General features: G+C 32.1%; 1 pseudogene; it reads left to right on the top strand.

Annotated features, from left to right (window-relative positions):
- Positions 1 to 15,853, top strand: part of LOC105624892 — a 48,907-nt pseudogene extending 33,054 nt beyond the window's left edge.
- The last annotated feature ends 4,002 nt before the right edge of the window (positions 15,854 to 19,855 follow it).

The following is a 19,855-nucleotide window of genomic DNA, read 5'->3' as shown; positions in this document are numbered from 1 at the left end:
AACAAGTGATAGTCAGAGGGAACAACGTCTGGAGAATACGGCGGATGGGGTAGGACTTCCCATTTCAACGTTTCCAAGTATGTCTTGACCACTTTCGCAACATGGGGTCGAGCATTGTCATGCTGCAAAATCATTTTATCGTGTCTCTCGTTGTATTGCGGCCGTTTGTCTTTCAATGCTCAGTTCAAACGCATCAATTGCGTTCGATACCGATCGCCTGTGATTGTTTCAGGTTTTAACAATTCATAATACACTACGCCGAACTGGTCCCAAATACAGAGCATGACCTTGGACGTCAAAATCATCGTTCTTGAAGCGTTGAAACCATTCACGATACGTTCTTTAATAGCGTTCTTTAATAGCTCTAATAATAGCTCTCTAATAGCGGCCTCACCATAAATATTTGAGAGCATTCGATGAGCCTCAGCTGCAGATTTCTTCATATTGAAGCAAAAAATTAAAACCTCCCGCAAATGACGAGAATTTGGCTCGTAAACTGACATTTTCAATCGAGAATAACTTTATGATGCAGACACAAATCGACTAATGTTTCTATGGAGTTATGTTAACAGATGCCCAAGTTTATTGTATGATGTCTATGATCTATTTATTTCGACTACCACTTACCGCTAAAGCCATCTATAGGAAAACGGCGGAAGCAAAGTTGTACATCTAATAGAAATAGGAAAGGAATATTTTCTATGAATGTACAATATGAATGTTTGTGACAATAATTTAAAATTTTTAGGTATTTTAGTAGATGGCCTGGTTCAATCCACGATATTATTATCTTTAATGCTAACAGAGTCCGAGCAAGATTTATTAATGGCAAAATGAGAAATGCACTGTTACTTGGTGACAATGATTATGCTTGCTCAAATTTTTTATTGATACAGTTGCTTGAAACTCATAATCGAGCTAAACGATTATATAATGATGAATTATATATATGATGATGAATCTCATATACGTACACAAATCGCATTGAAGGAACTTTTGGAGTATGAAAACAAAGATTTGCTGCATTGGCATTTGGTTTAAGAATTAAACTTTTAAAGCACAAGCTGCGATAGTAGCTACTGCAATATTACATAATATTGTATAAGCTGTGGCAGAACCTGATCCTCCAGTAGATTGTAAAATTGAAGCTGTAATTGAAGAATTGAAAATACAAGTACAATTTCATAATGATAACGCAAATGAACGGCGATTATTAATTGACACATACTTTGTAGGGTATTATTTTTTTTGCATGTACAATTTGAAAAATTCTTTCTAACATAATTTTTGTTTATAATCTAATTCGTTGAAATGTAAAATTGGGTTAAGATTTAATTGAAAATGATTTAATTATGAAAGGAATTTATTAACATTTAACATTTAATATTTATTAAAACTTAACATAAAACATTATAAACTATTTATAATGTTTATAACATTATGTAATATATATTAATAAAAAAATGTTATAATACATATTTATCACTTCAATTTTTTTAATTCCGTTTTTTTTTAGTTTTTCTCTCATTTCATTTTCAATTTTAGCAAATTTTAACCGTTCTATATTTAATTCTAATTCTGCAATTAATTAATTTTCTTTAATCTCCAGTTCCTTCTTTAACATCGACATTCTTAATTGATGAAGTTCTTCTTTCATTTCTGGATCTCGTTTTAAATTTTCATATTTGCTGGTCTACTTTTCTTAATTTTTTATTAGTATTTAGTTCTGGTGTTGTTTTTTTTCTCAATACGTATTTCGGCAAAATAGGGATGGAGGATCTTCTCAGATAATGCAATATACACCAGATTCACTGATTCTATTTTTCTTTCAAACTGAACACTTTATTTTACAAGTAATACAGTAATTGAAGATGACTCCAAGCAACGGTTCATATGCATTTAATCCAAGGGATGCTTTCCTTCGTGGTGATATATCACTAGCAATCCGGAACTGCCTTGCCTGAAATTACGCTCGCCTTTTATACCCTTCTGGATCCTTCTCGAATGTTCGAGCTTTGTCTATAATAGAAGTGACAGCTCTAATCGAAGAATCCAGAGTCGTAGAGTCTAAATTGTCGTTAAAGCAAAGGCTCAATTTATCCAGAACAAATCTGGCGCGCTTTGGTTAGTTGCCCTCGTGTGGGCGCCGCTCGTGATTCGTGAAATGCTCGGGCTCAGCTGCCTCCTATGTCTTTAGCTTATTGGCTATCGGCGTCATGGGCAGCGTGACGGTGCATTGCGCGGGATTCGATACGACATTTGCGGTGAGCCTGAGCAGCCCTTGCAACGCCTCTTACTATCACCCGAGATTCATTGATGTATTGCGTTCCGAACAATATAGAAACACCAGTCTCTTAGCATTTACTTGTTTTTCTCTTAGTTTCTCGTGTTTTGATTATCAGATATTTTAATTTCTTTATTATTCTCTTCTTTAAGATATGATTAAAAATTCTGCATTATCAAATTTATCATTCAGTAGTCTTGTAGGAATAATCTGTTAGATAATGAATGCGCTTTTAATTATTTTATTTCATTAAAATACTTAGATATATAAATATATTAATACATTTACAAAATTCGTAACATCTCAATATGTATATTACGAACATGTACAATATCGTTTGTATCCATACAATGTATCTCTATAGCTGGATTTGTTGCACTTTCCTGGCTAGCTTCTTCTACTAAAATCCTATAAAAGATTTTTAAAGCTGTCTTATCTAGCTAGTTTATCTTTTGGAATTTAGATTGCAATTTATACAAATACGAATTTTAATTTTAACCTTATTTATTTATTTCATTTTATTTTATTTTGTTTTTAATTTTTATTTATTATTTATTCGCAGATTTAAGATTTACATTAATAACTGATTATTAATGTTTTTATAAAAATGCTTAACTATTAACTATTAACATTTAAAAAATTATCAATATTAGAAAAATGCCTATTACGGTCTTTATTGCTTTAAATAATTTAATCTTGAATTACTAATATATATTATTATATATATATACTATATATGGTATGTTTTTCATATATACCATATTGTCTTTTTAGAACTGCCGAATTATTTTTCCGGCTACAAATGTCGTCTGAAAGAAAGACATTGTTTATTGTACCGATTATTGCGAAAAATATTACTAAAGCTTCGGTGATCTAATGGCTTAGGATGCTCGTATGGAATGCAAGAGATCCGGGTACAAGTCCCAATAAGATAATATTTTTCACAATAAATTTATTAACAGCTTCAACATATTAACTTCATAATATGATGTTGATGATAGCATCAAAATTATTAAATTGCTTGTTATTTAATTTAATTCGCGATTGCGTAGTTTTAATTGTGTTTACACTTCGGAAAAACAATTCGCAATTCTAAAAAGATTACAATATGGTATATGCAAGTACATATATAGTGTAAACGAGAATACAATACCTATTTGAAGCTGCTCATATGGTAAACGTTTCCGGAAGTAATTATTGCGATATATCATTCTAATTATTAAATAACTATCAATAAGATAAATAAATAATCGTGGAACGTTTACGTACAAGTTACTGATAAATTATTCAATAAAATTTACTGCATAGATAATAATCTGTCAAGTAAGTTGAAATTTATTGAAAGATAGAACAATCGGTCATAAATAAATTTTATTTCAGTTATATGGCTTATATTTTTAATAGGAATTAGATTGAATGCTAATGCATACTGCTGGATATTAAAGCCGTTGTATACTGATTTGAGTGTAAAAATAAAGTGCAAATATTTCTAATTATAAAATACATATTTTATTTATTTCAATTGTACACAGCGATTGACATTAAAAAATAGCATTGATGTATAGCAATTGTGGATTTGCAAAAAATTGGAGCTTTGTTATTTGCAACTAGAATTCTGATATTATTCTGTTTTTCGAAGTAAACGTGAAACATTTATATTTGCTTTCAGAAAAACATTTATTTATAAATAAATGTTTATATGTTTAATTAATATATTCGTCCATTAAAAATATTTTTCCGAATATGTTTTAAGTCAGGGCTAGATATTATATATTTTAACGGGAATACATTTACACATATATTTAACACATCCATCTGTGAAAACCGTTTTGTAGAATATTTTAACGTTTTTTATTCAAATTAAAAATTGATTTTATTTTTTTTTGTCATTTCTTATAGTTAATATTTTAAAAAGCACGCGCTACACGCGCCATTTATTCTTTTAATTACCGTGGTGCGCGCAGTGTGTGTGTATGTGTGTGTGTGTGTGTGTGTGCGCGTGGATGTGTGCGTGTGTGTGCGTGGATGCGTGCGTGCGTGTATAAAATAAATCAAAAAACAATTATGATGATCCAATAAAATTATTTTCATTACTTTTATGCTTCAGCAAAATTGTTCTTTCCGTGTACGATTGATCTTGTCACTTTTGAATTTTCGTTCACTCTTGTATTTGTATATTTTATATTAAATTTCGCTACAACTTTTCCTAACAATTCTTCTCATTTTTAGACTATCTCATGATGAAAGATACGGATGAAGAGAATATAGATAATTCTGATGATGGCAGATGACAATCAGAGGGAAATCTCGTAATCTCTTGTCTATCCAATTCTTCAATACTGCCATCATCTTCAGCCATTCTATGTTCATCTATATTATCAAATGAAGAATTCTCAACAACACAGTCAACGACGCAAAATCGTAGGAAGCGTCATCAACGCCTTACGAACATTTCTAAGAATGGATGTTCATGCAGTGTCGAAAGATCGGAAATTATTGATCAATATTTAACGAAAATGATTGCTATGACACAACTTCCATCATTTCATATCCTGGTTTTATTAACTTTATCTGTCATTGAGTATCTGTCACCTAATTATAAAATTTGTAAAGAAATTACTTTAAAAAAAAGATTAAATAATTTATATATAGACTGAAAATAACTATCAATCTTATAGTATAGACTCCAACGAATAAATCCAAGAATAGATGTAAATCAGCCAATATGAGCAAACACAGGTTAGTGTGTGAAATCTTTATTCTTAAGAAAAATTAACAAACGTTTAACAAATGTTTCAACCCTTTTGGAGTCTTCCTCAGTGTAAAAATAAAAATAAAATCGATGACATATAAATTTAATATAAAAGATGCGACACGAAGCAAATTGAAATATCGTTAACATATATTTATAAAATGATAATAATACTATCTGTCATATCTAACAAAATACTTAAATCTAATATTTCGGATTATCTGTAATTTAATAAAGTCGAATAAGTCATTAAAACATAAATCAAATCGATTGAAACTTACAAAAAACTTACATATAATAATGTTAACAATGATATGTGAGATAAAATCTAATCTGTGTTGGCTGATACCAGTATTGTTCCATTGAAAAGTTTTCATTTTGAAAGTTTTTTTTAACCTATGGAAAGTTGAAGGAAGGTTTTTGAAAATTGAAGGTTTTTTACTAGTACAAACTACGAATCAGTATTCAGCGAGAAGAAATTATCGGTTTGCGTTCCAAAACTTTAATAATTAAAATCTTGAATAATTAAAACTTGAATAATTAAAATCTATATTTTACGTTACGTAAACTATAGAATTTTGGTTAACGTTGATATGTTTTGGAACGCCCCCTTGAGCAATTGACAATACTGAGATTACAAGTTCCCTCTGCAGTTGCACAAATCTTATGTCTACCATCTTATGTCTGGGCGTGTTCAAATCGATAAAACGGCTAAAACGGCTCAAATCGATAAAAGGCATGCTTACCGAGCAAATGAGCACGATTCTTATCTATAGATCCAACCAATCATTGTTTAATTGTTCGGCAAGCGAATCTAACTTCTTTGCCAACTTGAACTCGCTCTATGTCTATGAGTTATGGATATACTCTAGATGCATTCGGGGAGATATTATTCGCGCTATGAACACAAATGCTATTAACGCTGTTCGTGAAGTCAATAGCGCGATAGCGTTAGCAAGCTCCATGAACGATCCTAGCATAGCGTTAATAGCATTTAATAATGGAGGATTGGGAAAGCTTCCATAATCACTATATGTTGTACTTAAACATAAAATAACTCAGTTATATTTATTTATATTAAAAATCTTTTTGATGATTCCGTTAAAATAACGTATAATTCAAATTCGGATGTGATGTCGTTTCTCTTTTACTGTCGAAAAATGTGTAGCACATGGATAACATGAGCCAACTCGATATATTATATTTGCGAAATGTAAAGCATAATCACTCGTAACCAACAGATACCGATTCGTTTAAAGACGACTATTTCGTTATACATATCAAGTATTTCAATTTTATTTAGTTGATCTTCGCTTCTAGTTGAACAAAATCGCCAATAAGATTGGAAATTAACCTCCGAAATTTCCTATAAACACTGGTACGGTCGATTAAGATTATAATCGTCGATCTGGGACAATTGAGAATTAACGAATTGTAACGAAGTACCTATATTGGACGAAATTGGTGCGGAGAGTCCCGACTCTCATAACCGCGAGAGAACGTAACTCTGGGGACATTAATCTAGAAGATTGTATTGTAGTAGAGCAAAAGTGAAACCTCTAACTATCATCATCATTGTTATCATTATCATCATCAACCAATCTCAATTTCAATCTCTACAATTGGCTTGCTACTAGGCCGGAATGAAGTAATTCTTGCTTATGTAAGTATCATTTTTAACTTTTCAAGGATAAAAATATTAAAAGCTGGATTAATAATCCTGGACCCTCATATGAAATTGTCATCGTCATGATTATTTTGTTGACTACAACTCTATGAATAATTTGTAACACTAAATAATGAAACACTAAAAAGAAAAACAAAAACCTAAGAGAGTTTTGATACTGATTTTATGCTTCAATTTGTAATAGAGCTGTAGGCAAGAACAGATTTAGTAATAATATTAGCATTAGAGATACGAGAATATTTGGAAGATATGTCATCAACTGAAAGCGATATTAATGAAGTATTAGATAATATTAATATATTTAATAAAAAAAGAAAAATGCAGATAATACATAATTATGTTGAAATAATCGTGCGTTGACAGGTCAAGATTTTAAGGCTCATTTTAGGTATATTTATATAAATAATATCTTTCTAAAAATATTTGTGTTAAAATTATTATGAAAAATAATTCACTTGATTTGAATAGAAAATAGAATATCTAACTATAATAAAAAGTATCATTTAGAATGCTTCCTAAAACATTCGAGTATATTTTATCTATTATTGAGCCTGAACTACAAAGAAAAGTAGGAAGAACACCTACAATTTCTCCAAAAAAGCAATTTTTATTAGCATTATGGAGATTTGCTACCCCGGATTCTTTAAGGCACAAATAAGCACTAAACAGACTTCTATTTAAAGTGACGCGCCGCTTATATCTTTGATCAGAGCTGGGATTTAGTTGCATAATAGTTGTATAATTAGCCGATTTTTGATTCTTGCCCCTTACTTCATCAACTCACGCGCAGCCTAAATCGGCATGATAAAGTAAGGGGGAGGAACTGAGCTAAAAATTAGTCGAAATGTGCAACTAAATCCCAGCTCTGATTGATGCTTGTGTCGATTGATAGTATTGTCTGCATAAAGCGACGTCTACAATGACATTTTAAGGCGTAAAAGTTTCAATTTTAAGCTTTAAGCATAAAAAATTGACCAATTGTTGTTTTCCTCACATTCGATTGTAATTGGTCAATCTTCTTGCAACTTAAGGTTTAAGCTTAACTTTTACACCTTAAAATCTCGTTGTAGATCTTGCCGCTTTATGCAGACAATACTATCAATCGACACAAGCATCAATCTATCTTTGTTTGACAAGTAGACAACAAAAACAGAATGATGTTTTTGTTGATTTATGTCATTAACTAGAAAACAATTTATATATTCTCATTTCATAATGCTCAGATCGATTTCTGATTGATTTAATGTCGGTGCAAGTATCGCATTATATGTTACAAGACGTGTTATAAGTGCAATTAATAAACTGGCGTCAATTAATAAAGTGGCCTAAAAATGAATGAGTTCAGCAAGTATGGGTAGGATTTGAAGCTGCCAGTGGATTCCCAAAAGTCATCGATGCTATTGATGGTACTCATATTAATATTCCAGCTCCCAAACAGAAACGTTAATCGCAAAGGTCACTACTCAATTCAGCTTCAAATAATATCTTTATATTCTAACAATGAAATATTTGATGGAATTATTTAAATTTTTTACAGTCTTCTTGTTTCACAGTTTTACAAAACATTGTTTTTCTTAGCAGCAGAAAAATAGATATACTATGGGAGTACAAATAAGTTTCCGCCGTTTGCAAAAGACGGCGCCACTAATAAACTATAATTAAAATTGTTTGATGTAAAACGACATATCGTAAGATTGGATATCCGGCAACACTATAACCTTGAAATATTAGCGATTTTATATTAGCATCATATATTTTTTTTGTACAAAAATGTTGAGTTTTGAGCCGAATAAGCGTCATTTGTGGGAACTTTTGATTTACTTCTTTAATTTGAAGAAATCTGCAGCTGAGGCTCATAGATTGCTTGTAGAAGTATATGGTGATGCTGCCTTAAGTGAGAGAAGTTGTCGTGACTGGTTTCAAAAGTTTAGAACGGTGAATTTGACATAGAAGACAAAGAACGTAGCGGAAGGTCGAAAGTGTACCAAAACGCGGAATTGGAAACATTATTGGATGAAGATTCGTGCTAAACGCAAAAAGAACTTGCACTTACATTAAGAGTGACTAAACAAACAATTTCATATTGTTTGAAATCATTGGGAATGATTCAAAAGCAAGGGAATTTTCCATATAAACTGAAGCCGAGAAACGTTGAACACCGATTTTTCACATGTGAAATGCTGCTTGTCAGGCATAAACGAAAGGATTTTTTGCATTGTATAGTCACTGATGATGAAAAATGGATCCACTACGATAACCCAAGAAGAGGAAATCATGGAGACTACCTGGCCATGCTTTAACATCAACAGTTAAACCGAATATTCATGGAAAAAAACTCATGTTCTGTATTTGACGGGATCAGCTTGGAGTTGTGTATTATGAGTTGCTCAAACCGAACGAGACCATTACTGGGGCTCTCTACCGAACACAATTGATGAGATTGAGCCGAGCACTCAAGGAAAAACGCGCCCACTACTACTCCAGGCATGACAAAATTATTCTCCTGCATGATAATGCTTAAGCACATGTTGCGGCGCCGGTCAAAACCTACTTAGAAACACTCAAATGGGAAGTTCTACCCCACCCGCCATATTCTCCAGACATTGCTACTTCCGACTACCATTTGTTCCGATCGACGCATGGCCTGTCTGAGCAGCACTTCACATCATATGAAGATACCAAAAATTGTATCGATGATTGGATAGCCTCAAAAGACGAAGCATTTTTCGCGGTGCTACATGCTACCAGAAAGATGGAAAAAAGTAGTAGCTAGCAATGGCCATTACTTTGATTATGTACCGTTTTTTACAATGTTTAATTTTTGATAAAAACGGCGGAAACTTATTTGTACTCCCAATATAATATAGAAGAAGACTAAAGAAATTGAAATACTTTTATCAGGCATTCTAATGTTAATGCTCTCTGTGCAATTTCATTTAATCTGTATTGTCTTCTTTTGAAGGTTATATGTGATCATATATGTCAATTTATTCATTGTTTTGTTGGACATATAGAATCTGTACATGATCAACGAATTTCGTCCATCTGAAGTACAATCTTATCTTGGAGATGTATCAAAATTTCCAGACGAGTGCCATTTAGTTGGGGATCAAGCTTATAAAGAAATTATAATTTCCTTCACTCTTCTGCAAAAATATTTATTGAAAGAGCGTTCGCACTATTAAAATAATGTTTCCGAAATTTTCTTACAAACTTGCGATGACTAGAATAAATTTGATTCCGATATTCTTGCATACTATACAACTTGTGATTTGATGATCTCGATTTAGAAATGAATGAGAACATACAGGAGATAGATCATATGACCATATGATCAACGGAAATGTACGAGATGCTGCTCAAGCAGATATTGCAAAACGAGATTTGATAGCTGAAAGATTACGAATGAGAAATACCATATATAATGCTTATTTCTATCAATTTTCTAAGAATGATAAACAGTTAATATTTATCAATATGCGCAATAAATTGGTTATGATAATTAATTTTTAGATATTTAATTTTTAATACACTATATAATTACACTAGATAATTAAGTATAATATAGATATAAAAAATTATATTCTAAATTTAAAGAAGGAATTTATTACGATAAATATTCTTTTATATAAAACTTTGTCACTTTGTGTCAGAGATCGATTTTCTTTATTATTGAACTCTTGCTGAAATTTCTTTACATCAAAAAAAATCTTTTCGTTTTGCTTATGTTAATATTTTTTTAGCATCCACCATGTGTAAATATAATTTGCGTTTATTAACATTTTATACACTCTGTCTTCAATAAAGTACATTTTCAAACACAAATTCTTACAATATACTTATTCTCCTTTACGATACTTATAATACTATTTAATTATGTTATTTGACGCAAACATTTTAAAATTAATATTGCATTCTGCACTACAACTAGGTGTTTGCAAATTCAAATGCAGATTCAAATAAATTAAACTGAAACATTTCAATTTTCTGAATAATAATAAAATAGTTATATCTATCTATAAATAATCTTTGGTACGTAAAGCATATGTATATACCATACCGAAAGAACGGGATATAAACAATAGCTTCTCATCTAACAGTAGAACAAAATAAAACAGATCGGTCTAAACTGCCGTCAAATTATCTGATTTGAAAAATAAGTATTTTCCTTCATGTTGAGATTTTAAAAGCGAATATCGCAAAAAAGACAAAAAGAAAAACAGTCAAGACAATTGAATGTGAAAATTAATTATATAACGCTGAGCTCAATCAGTGTGTCTTTCTATATCTTTTCAATAAGTTTATCCAGTCTGTATAACAGTTTTGTTCTCATTTCTAACTTTTCTTTATATCTCTTCTCTTTACTTTCTCTAGTTTTTCGTTTTTCTTCTAATATTTCGATAATTAGTAGATAGTCAGTAGCTTTACGTTTACCTAAAAGTAGAAATATTTTTTATATCTCAGTGTCTAATTCAACTAGTAATGACAGTTATTTACGAGAAATTATATTGGATGAACAAATAGAATTATAACTGCTATTGCTTGGAAATATTGATCTTTCCTTTAATCACATTATTACACATCCAGTATTGACGAAATAGTTGCCATATAAGGTTTCTCTTTAAGAAGGTTTCCTTAATCTAAGTAATTAATATTGTATAATACTAATTGTGAGAGTGTAAGAGGGAAAAAGTTACATTATGTTATGTCAATTAAAGTTTACTGTCTCATAATATTTCCGTATATTATTGTGTTATACCGGATTTTGCGTTATGATCTTTAATTGTCTTATATGTACGTTTCATTATATTTATTCTCGTCATGCATTGTCTACCAGAGACATTATATCCCTTAGTCGCAATTTCATTCTATGCTTTCTTACAATGATTTTACCTGAAGACGTGGAAGATTCTCATTGTCTATATTCTTCAAATAAGAGCATTATTGTCTCATGAGACTATCTGAAATCTGTAATATAAATCATTAGATTAGATATAAGAAAATATAAGAAAAAATAGAGATAGCGTACTCATAACAAATAGGAGTTAAATTCATATTGAAAAAATTTCCTTACTTTCTTTATTTTCTATCGATTCCTCTTCTTTTGTTTGTCTTTCTTGAAAAAAATAACATTTATATTATCTATAAAAGCAATGTATATAATTATCAATATTGTTCTAAATTACTCTACTATGTAAGAAAGAAAAGCTAAATCAAATTAGTTATGTACTAAATGTTTTCTCTGACGGAGTGTTATTTAAGATAGTGATATAAGCCGAGAAGCTCCTTAAAAAATGTTTTTTAATATAATAATATAAATTTAATATAAATATAAATATTAATATAAATAATATTAATATAAATATAATATTAATATAAATAATATAATTTGCATACTAATTGTTTCGTTCATGCATCAAATAATTGATACAAATTGCACTATTATCATAAGCGATGATTGTTCAAAAAATTCTTATCAAAGCATGTATTATTTCAATAATTGCCTTGATGTGCAACATTCAACAAAAATCTTAAAAACAATCAAATAAATTACATTAGTTCGTTTCTTGTTAACTGCTTAAAAAATTAGTATTTGTGTTGTTAATCCAGTCAAATTATTTAACAAATTGTTTTTTCTAAAAATACAAGAAAAAATAGAACAAAAGATTTTCAGCGCAATTATAATTACATTTAATTCTATTGTAGTCTAAATTGTACCTTGTGTTATACAAATTGTGATATATTAGTTGATAAAGAGAAAAATATTCGTTTGATGATCAATATTACAATCGTATTCTATCCTTTTATGTAAAAAATATCGTGAAATTAGAATAAAATGAAGATAACTTATCTCCATCTCGCCATAATGCAAAAATGCCAAGAAGGAAAACATGGTTACAATAGAAGCAGAGAAAGAAGACAAGAGAAAGAAAATTATTAAGAAGAAAAATTATGTATCATATTGGAATGCATTTTTGACAGTAAGTTCATTCTTATTAATGCCACGTTTCTGCTTTTTAATATACATCATTTCAGATATTAATCTTTTGTTGTAAGCCGGTTCTATATTCATTATCTCAACATTGTTCCATTTAAAATCATGATTAAACTCCAAGCGATGGTTAGAAATAATTTCGTCGGGAACTTAAATATTTTATTAATATCTGTAATATGCTCACTCTTGTTTTCAACTGTTTTTTGTTTGGCCAACATAACTAGCCTCACAATCGTCGCATAAAATCTTGTATACCACATTTTGATTGTTTTCATGTTCTAATTTATCTTTTCCTCTTTTTATGAAATTTTTTTTTTTAGTATATTAGGAATTGTAAAAACTAATTTGCAATTTAACATATTGCCTATCGGTTTAAATTTCTCTGAAATATTGACAAATAGAATGGTAAAAACTTATTAATATTGACATTTTTGTCATTCGATATATTTTTAATATGAAATTTAATTCTGTTATGAATACTTGAAAAAATAAAATGTAACCCTTATTTTAAAAAAATATTAATAGCTTCTATTAAATTGTTTATACTAATTTCACCACGAATACAAGGCATCGTTGTTTCGCGAAAAATGCAAAATTATGTACACTGACATAGATAGCTTCATATATCATGTAGAATGTGACGATGTGTATAATATTATGAAAGGTGATATAAGTAGATTTGACACAAGCGATTACTCGAGCGACAATGCTTAAATAAAATGGTATTCCGCTCGTAAATAAAATAGTTCCTGGTCTTAAAAGAGAATAACGAGAATAACGATGCGATCATGACCGAATTTGGCATATATCGCCGTAGGGCTTAGAATGAAAACGATATATGCCTTGCGTGTCGAAGAAGGCAAAGGGTGTAAAGAGTAATGAAGTCTATAATGTTCGAAGATTACACGCTTGAAGAAATGATGCGTAGGCAATCGTGCATAAAACCGAAATTGCACGAGATATACATCATATCGGAAACAAAAATCGCTCTATGTCCGCACGATAAATGGTATATTGTTTAGGTTTAACCGACACTGTTGGAGGATATTACGATATAAATAAAACACTTTTGTATTGTATAGTATGTTTAATATGTATGTAACATGTATAATATGTATAATATGTATAACATGTATGCTACGTATAACACGTATAGTATGTATAACACACGTAGAGCATGCATAAAATGTAAATATAATATGTATCAGATATGTAAATATGAAACCGGAATTTACCAATATGGCCATAGCTGTAGTCAATGTAGTTGCCGTCAGACGGCACCATTGACGCCATTTCCTTGTTCTGACATCTGACAAAGATTTTCAATTCACAACAATACAAGTTTCATACAACAGTATAATTTGTAAAAGCGTTGAACATGTCGAATTTTGTGCCTGGAAACTACGATTTGCGGACAGCATTGATTTTCTGTTATCATTTGAAGAAAACTGCTGCAGAATCGCATCGAATGCTTGTCGAAGCTTACGGTGAGCATGCTCTTGGTAAAGTGCTTTGAGTGGTTTAAAAAATTCAAAAGTGGCGATTTTGATGTGAGAAACGAAGAACGTGGAAAACCATCGAAAAAGTTTGAAGACAGCGAATTGCAAGCATTGTTGGATGAGGATGACGCTCAAATTCAACAACAACTCTTGGATCAATTGAATGTGACACGAGAAGCCGTCTCCATATGTTGTTTGAAATCCATGGGAAAGATCCAGAAGATGAGAAAATGAATGAAAGACAGTTCCACATGAATGAAAGACAGTAGGAAAATCGAAAAATCACTTGCGAAATGCTGCTCGCCAGATACAAAAGAAAGTCATTTCTCCATCGAATTGATTGTGACTGGCGAAGAAAAATGATATATTTTGAGAATCTTAAGCGTAAAAAATCATGGGTAATTCCAGGTTAACCATCGACATCGACTGCAAGGCCAAATCGCTATGAACGGAAGATAATGCTCTGTGTTTGGTGGGATCAGAAAGGTGTGATCTATTATGAGCTGCTAAAACCTGACGAAATCGTTAATACTGAACGCTATCGACAACAAATGATCAATTTGAATCAAGCTTTTTGTGAAAAACGATCGGAATATCAAAAAAGACACAAAGTGATTTTGCTTCATGATAATGAAGCCATCACACACAGCAAAATTGGTCAAGGAAACGATTGAGGCATTTGGTTGGGAAATACTTTCGCATGCGGGTTACTCACCAGCCCTTGGCTCCGTCCGATTATCACTTATTTGCATCGATGGGACACGCACTTGCTCAGCAGCGCTTTACTTTTTACGAAGGTGTACGAAAATGGCTAGATGACTGATTTGACTCAAAAGAACAACAATTTTTTTGGCATCCACAAATTGTTAAACAGGTGGAAAAAATATATAGCTATCGATGGGCAATACTTCGAATAAAATATTTTTTATCATTTTCATGCAGTAAACGTGTATTTTCTATAAAAAAATTCTGGTTTTATATTTGGTATACTTGGTATACGATATTCATAATATTGTATGTATAATACATATTTGTATTTTTTATAATAAGTATATTTTACAATACCGATCTGGTCACAAACCGCATATATTCTCTTTCCACAAAAAACTGAAAACGATGTCGCGAGCGAACCTAATATAGAGCCGCGTGGAACGAAATCGATCAGTAATCAAAATGTTCTTCGTCGTGTCGGATGATCTGCACAGTTTAACTTCAAAAGAGCTGGATTACATAGCGAAAATTGTACTAATGCGAAAGTTTGAAAATTGCATAGATCTGTTGTGGGACAGATTACCTGGACATATACAAGCAGATTGAAAGATAAAGATTGAAGACGAAACTGTTGATGCCTGAAGCATTACAGTTTGCCGTCATCAAACGTATATCGACGATCCGGCGCCTTTAATAAAGAATAAAAAGAAATTACAGCGAATGTCGTCGAGAGATTTGTTAAATCGTGCAATAAACGCACTTTCTTTCGAACATACATTTACATATACTCGGATATTAGTTTTGCGGTCCGAGAACGCGATTGGAGAAGCGATTGGCTAGAGGTGATCAAGGAATTAGTTCATTGGATGCTGCATGTCGTGAGCACAACATAGCATATTCGCACAGAAACGATCTCGCTGAATGACACGTGGCTGACAATATACTCATCAAGAAGGCGCGGAAACGCATTACCGCGAATGATTCGACTCACAGAGAGAATTGCAACTGAGACAATTTGGGCAGTTATGAAGGCTAAAACGAAGATTGGTTTGAAATCGACAAAGAAGAAGAAGAGCATGAGGATATTTCCACAATGAACCGTGGTGGCGTCTTGCCGCTACTCGGTATTCTTGGGTCATTGATTGGCGGCGCTATGGGAATCGCCAAGGCAGTAAACAAAATAACAAAACGGCGTAGCGTCAGCTGGAAGAATTGCAACGTCATAATCGCGTCATGGAAGACGCGGCGTTTATCTCGCTCCCTACAAGTGCGAACAATGCGCGTAGAAAAAAAATGTCAATGAAACGTTAAAAATGCTGAAGGGAGTAACTACCGATGTATAATAACTTGTAAATTGTATGCGCATTTTTCCGTATTTTAGAGGCATCTTTATGGTATGCGTACTACCAGTCGAAGGATGTCAAACGAAAGCGGTATCATAAATTTGGACAATGAGGGACCCGATATGCATTGGACTGCGTATGCGAAAAGAGGGAATCGCGTCATGTACTTTCACAGTTTCGGCAATCTTCGATTCAGTTTCATCATATGAAATAGCTGATATCCTGAATATTATCGGTGAATCAATCTTTGACGATCGTATCATTAAGATTGAGTCTCATACATACAATTCATACGTCAACACAACGTTTGATCATAGCGATGAGATACAGATACCATATATCAGCAGGATTTATACACGTTGCCATGCGACAGTTTTCTTTACATCGAAGAAAGATTGACGACGAAAAAGAAAAACGATATCAGATATCGATGATGCTTGGAAATAATTGTGTGGTGTTCATGTTTGAAGAAATACGATATGAACTTAACGGTATGGACATCCAAACGTTGGAATTACTAGTACTATCAAGAATTATGTATCATACGACAAAGCTTTGATTGCCCTGAACGCAGGATGGAACTCTAGATCCAACATGGAGGAAGGATACTTTAATTTTTGCGTGCCGCTCAACATGCTGTTGCGAGGATTACAAACACATAGTTGTCAATGCTCGCCACGAATGATTTTGATACGAACGCGCAACAATTACAATTATTTGATCGGAAATTCTGTGACGGAGCTGAGGTTGAATTATTCAAAGTGGCGGATACCTCACGTTGTGTTAAACGCAATTAATAAATTATCAATGCTGTGAACATTGGAAAGCGCTCGTTATCTGAGCATGAGTTTTCTCTCGTGGAATCTGTATGAGTATCCTCTGTACAGATATACGATCAAGCATTCATTGGTTCAAAACGGTGACTCGATTTGAGAAGCCGTTATATGTTATCTTTGCTCTGCAAACCGGTCGAAAGAATGTCATGTCACAAGATATTAGGGTATTCGACAATTGTAATTTGAGTAACATGAAAGTATATCTAAATTCAGAATTTTATCCGTATGACGATTTAAATAGATTTTGGCAAAAAGAAATACGTCGTCCTGTTTGATATGTACGCACATTTTCATAAAGCATTATAGAATCAACTGCTTCGAAACACTGTTTAACGTGCTCTCGTTTATCAAAGGATCTTTTGTGGTCATTGATTGCTTATGATAAAACGAATCCGTCAAGAACCGTGGATGTACGCATAGAATTTGATTGCAAGGAGAATGTGCCCGCCAATATTACTAGCTATTGTTTCATCGTACACAATTATGTAATCGAGTACTGTCTGTTGTTCAACGTAGTGCTCAAGCTTATATAAATTACAAGATCAGCAAATATTTAGAAAGGAGAAAAAACTGGGGTGAAGCACAATCTTGAAGAACTGCTCGTCATGGTCATATCATTTGTGAATCTGTAAGAATTCGTCGTTATGAAATTTACCGTCAAAGAAGTAGCGGTGCTGAAATAGGGGACCGTTTTTACATATTACATTTTTACGTTTCGTGGAAATTTTTGACAAAATCTGACAGGTCTTGCACTTCCTGGTTGAGTGCTTATCATCATGGATTGCGATGGGAGGACAGAATAGTCCCATACAACAAGGCGCCTAATCGGCGGCTGTATTTGAAGATGCTATCGTGTAAATCGAAAGACGTGAGAACATGTGCGTTCACGAACGTGATTGTAGAACTTGCTTCTGAACGCGAGAACGCATGTGCATCGAGACCTTGGATACAGTTTATGAAGATAAATTCTTCGAATCTTTAACTAATCTGGATGTAATACTATACAATGTGGAAAACATGTAAAGAAGAAGTATTGTGCTTTGCAAAATGTATTTAAAATATTTAACTGGTGGTTGCGACGCCAGGAAAAATTGTAAGATTTTTTTAAATAAAATGTATATTATCTCACATTAATATGTTTTTATTTCCGTTATTCTGACCAGTGGACTATTTAAATGAATATATATATATATATATATATATATATATATATAAATGAATAAATATATATAATATTATATATATATATGTATATATATATATGTGTAGCAAATGGAGTTGAAAATGAACTGATAACGGTCTGATAACTGATTATAGCTGTTAAATATCAATCTGATAGCTATTTATAACTGTTAAATATCTGATAATGAATAGTCTGATAGCTGTTAAATATTAGTCCGATAGCTATTCAATAGATATACATTTAATTGCGCTTCAATGCGAAGTTCTGCATGCGGCAAAAAGTGAAGTAGAATCTTTCGAACGCGATGTCTTCTTATATACTTTTGGCTGAAACATACCGTTTTATTCGAGGCATCGTATTTTTTATCGCTGATATATTGATTATGATAATCTGATAACTGATGATCTAATTGTAACTGATAAAATACTGAAGTTTATTATTATGGAATTGTTCGAACGTGTGATATATTTTTCGGCTGAAGTATAAACTTTTAACTGGGGTATTGTATTTTTTACCTGCTGATATAATGCATTGATCTAATTATAACTGATAAAAATGTTGAAGTTTATTCTTGAGATTGTTCGATCGCATATAGTTTTCAGAGGTGTAAACTTTTGATCGAGGCATTGTTTTTTTTTCGGAATAGTATCATGTTCCATGAACATTTTTACTAGATAAAATCTCGCACACCCACGCAGTCTGCTTGTCGAGTTTGTCAATCAGTGCGCATATTAAGAGATAAAAATGGCTAATATCCATAATTTAATCGATTATGCAAATGTAATGAATATCCGCAAGCGCTTATTAGCGCGAAAAACTGAAGTCCTAGTTGAGCGGCTGAGGATATTGCAAAGAGCTTCTATCATTGAGATATCTGACAGCCTTACTGTAAATATCGGGGCTGACAATTGTTGTTGGGACAATTGTAAGTATTTTATTCTTAATAAATTCTTAATTAATTAATTAATCCCTTGTCTCATGATTTAAGTTCCAATAGCTATAATCAATGTTTATGTTTGACCTGAACGACGTACCACGGCTCATGATACTCATGTTTAGCCCGATTTTCTTACTAATCTCACACGATATTGTAGGCGAAGGAGTTAATAAAGTATATTAACTAATATGGCATATTATTAATTGATCAATATATGAAGCTTTGCAAGCATGATGAGATTGTGTATGTGATAGAGTATGTGAAGCGTTAGAAAGTATGATCTCTAGTGATTCGCATATGTTTCATGTGATATTGTGTTCTATTAATTTAAACTATTATTTCATGTTTTTATTCTTCTGTTTCAGACACGGCACTGCAAACGTCGTCATATAGTTAAGAGAGGATGGTGCTTGGATTGATAAAGACGTCTCGACACATGGAGTAGGAGGAGGCGAGCCGCATTCGCAGACGGTTGGAGCGAAAAAGGAAGGTAGACCATAAGGTCGATGAGAATGATGATATTGCAATTATATTGTTGGAGCGGAGGAAAAGAATTGCTGTTGATTCAGAAGATGACAACATCGCATTGGAGCGGAGGAGAGATTAAAAAAAAATGCGATAATATATG

This window comes from Atta cephalotes, assembly GCF_000143395.1.
Source record: "Atta cephalotes unplaced genomic scaffold scaffold00093, whole genome shotgun sequence".
Lineage (NCBI taxonomy): Eukaryota > Metazoa > Arthropoda > Insecta > Hymenoptera > Formicidae > Atta > Atta cephalotes.
Note: the sequence above shows the minus strand (reverse complement) of the source record. Positions and strands in the feature narration are given on the sequence as shown.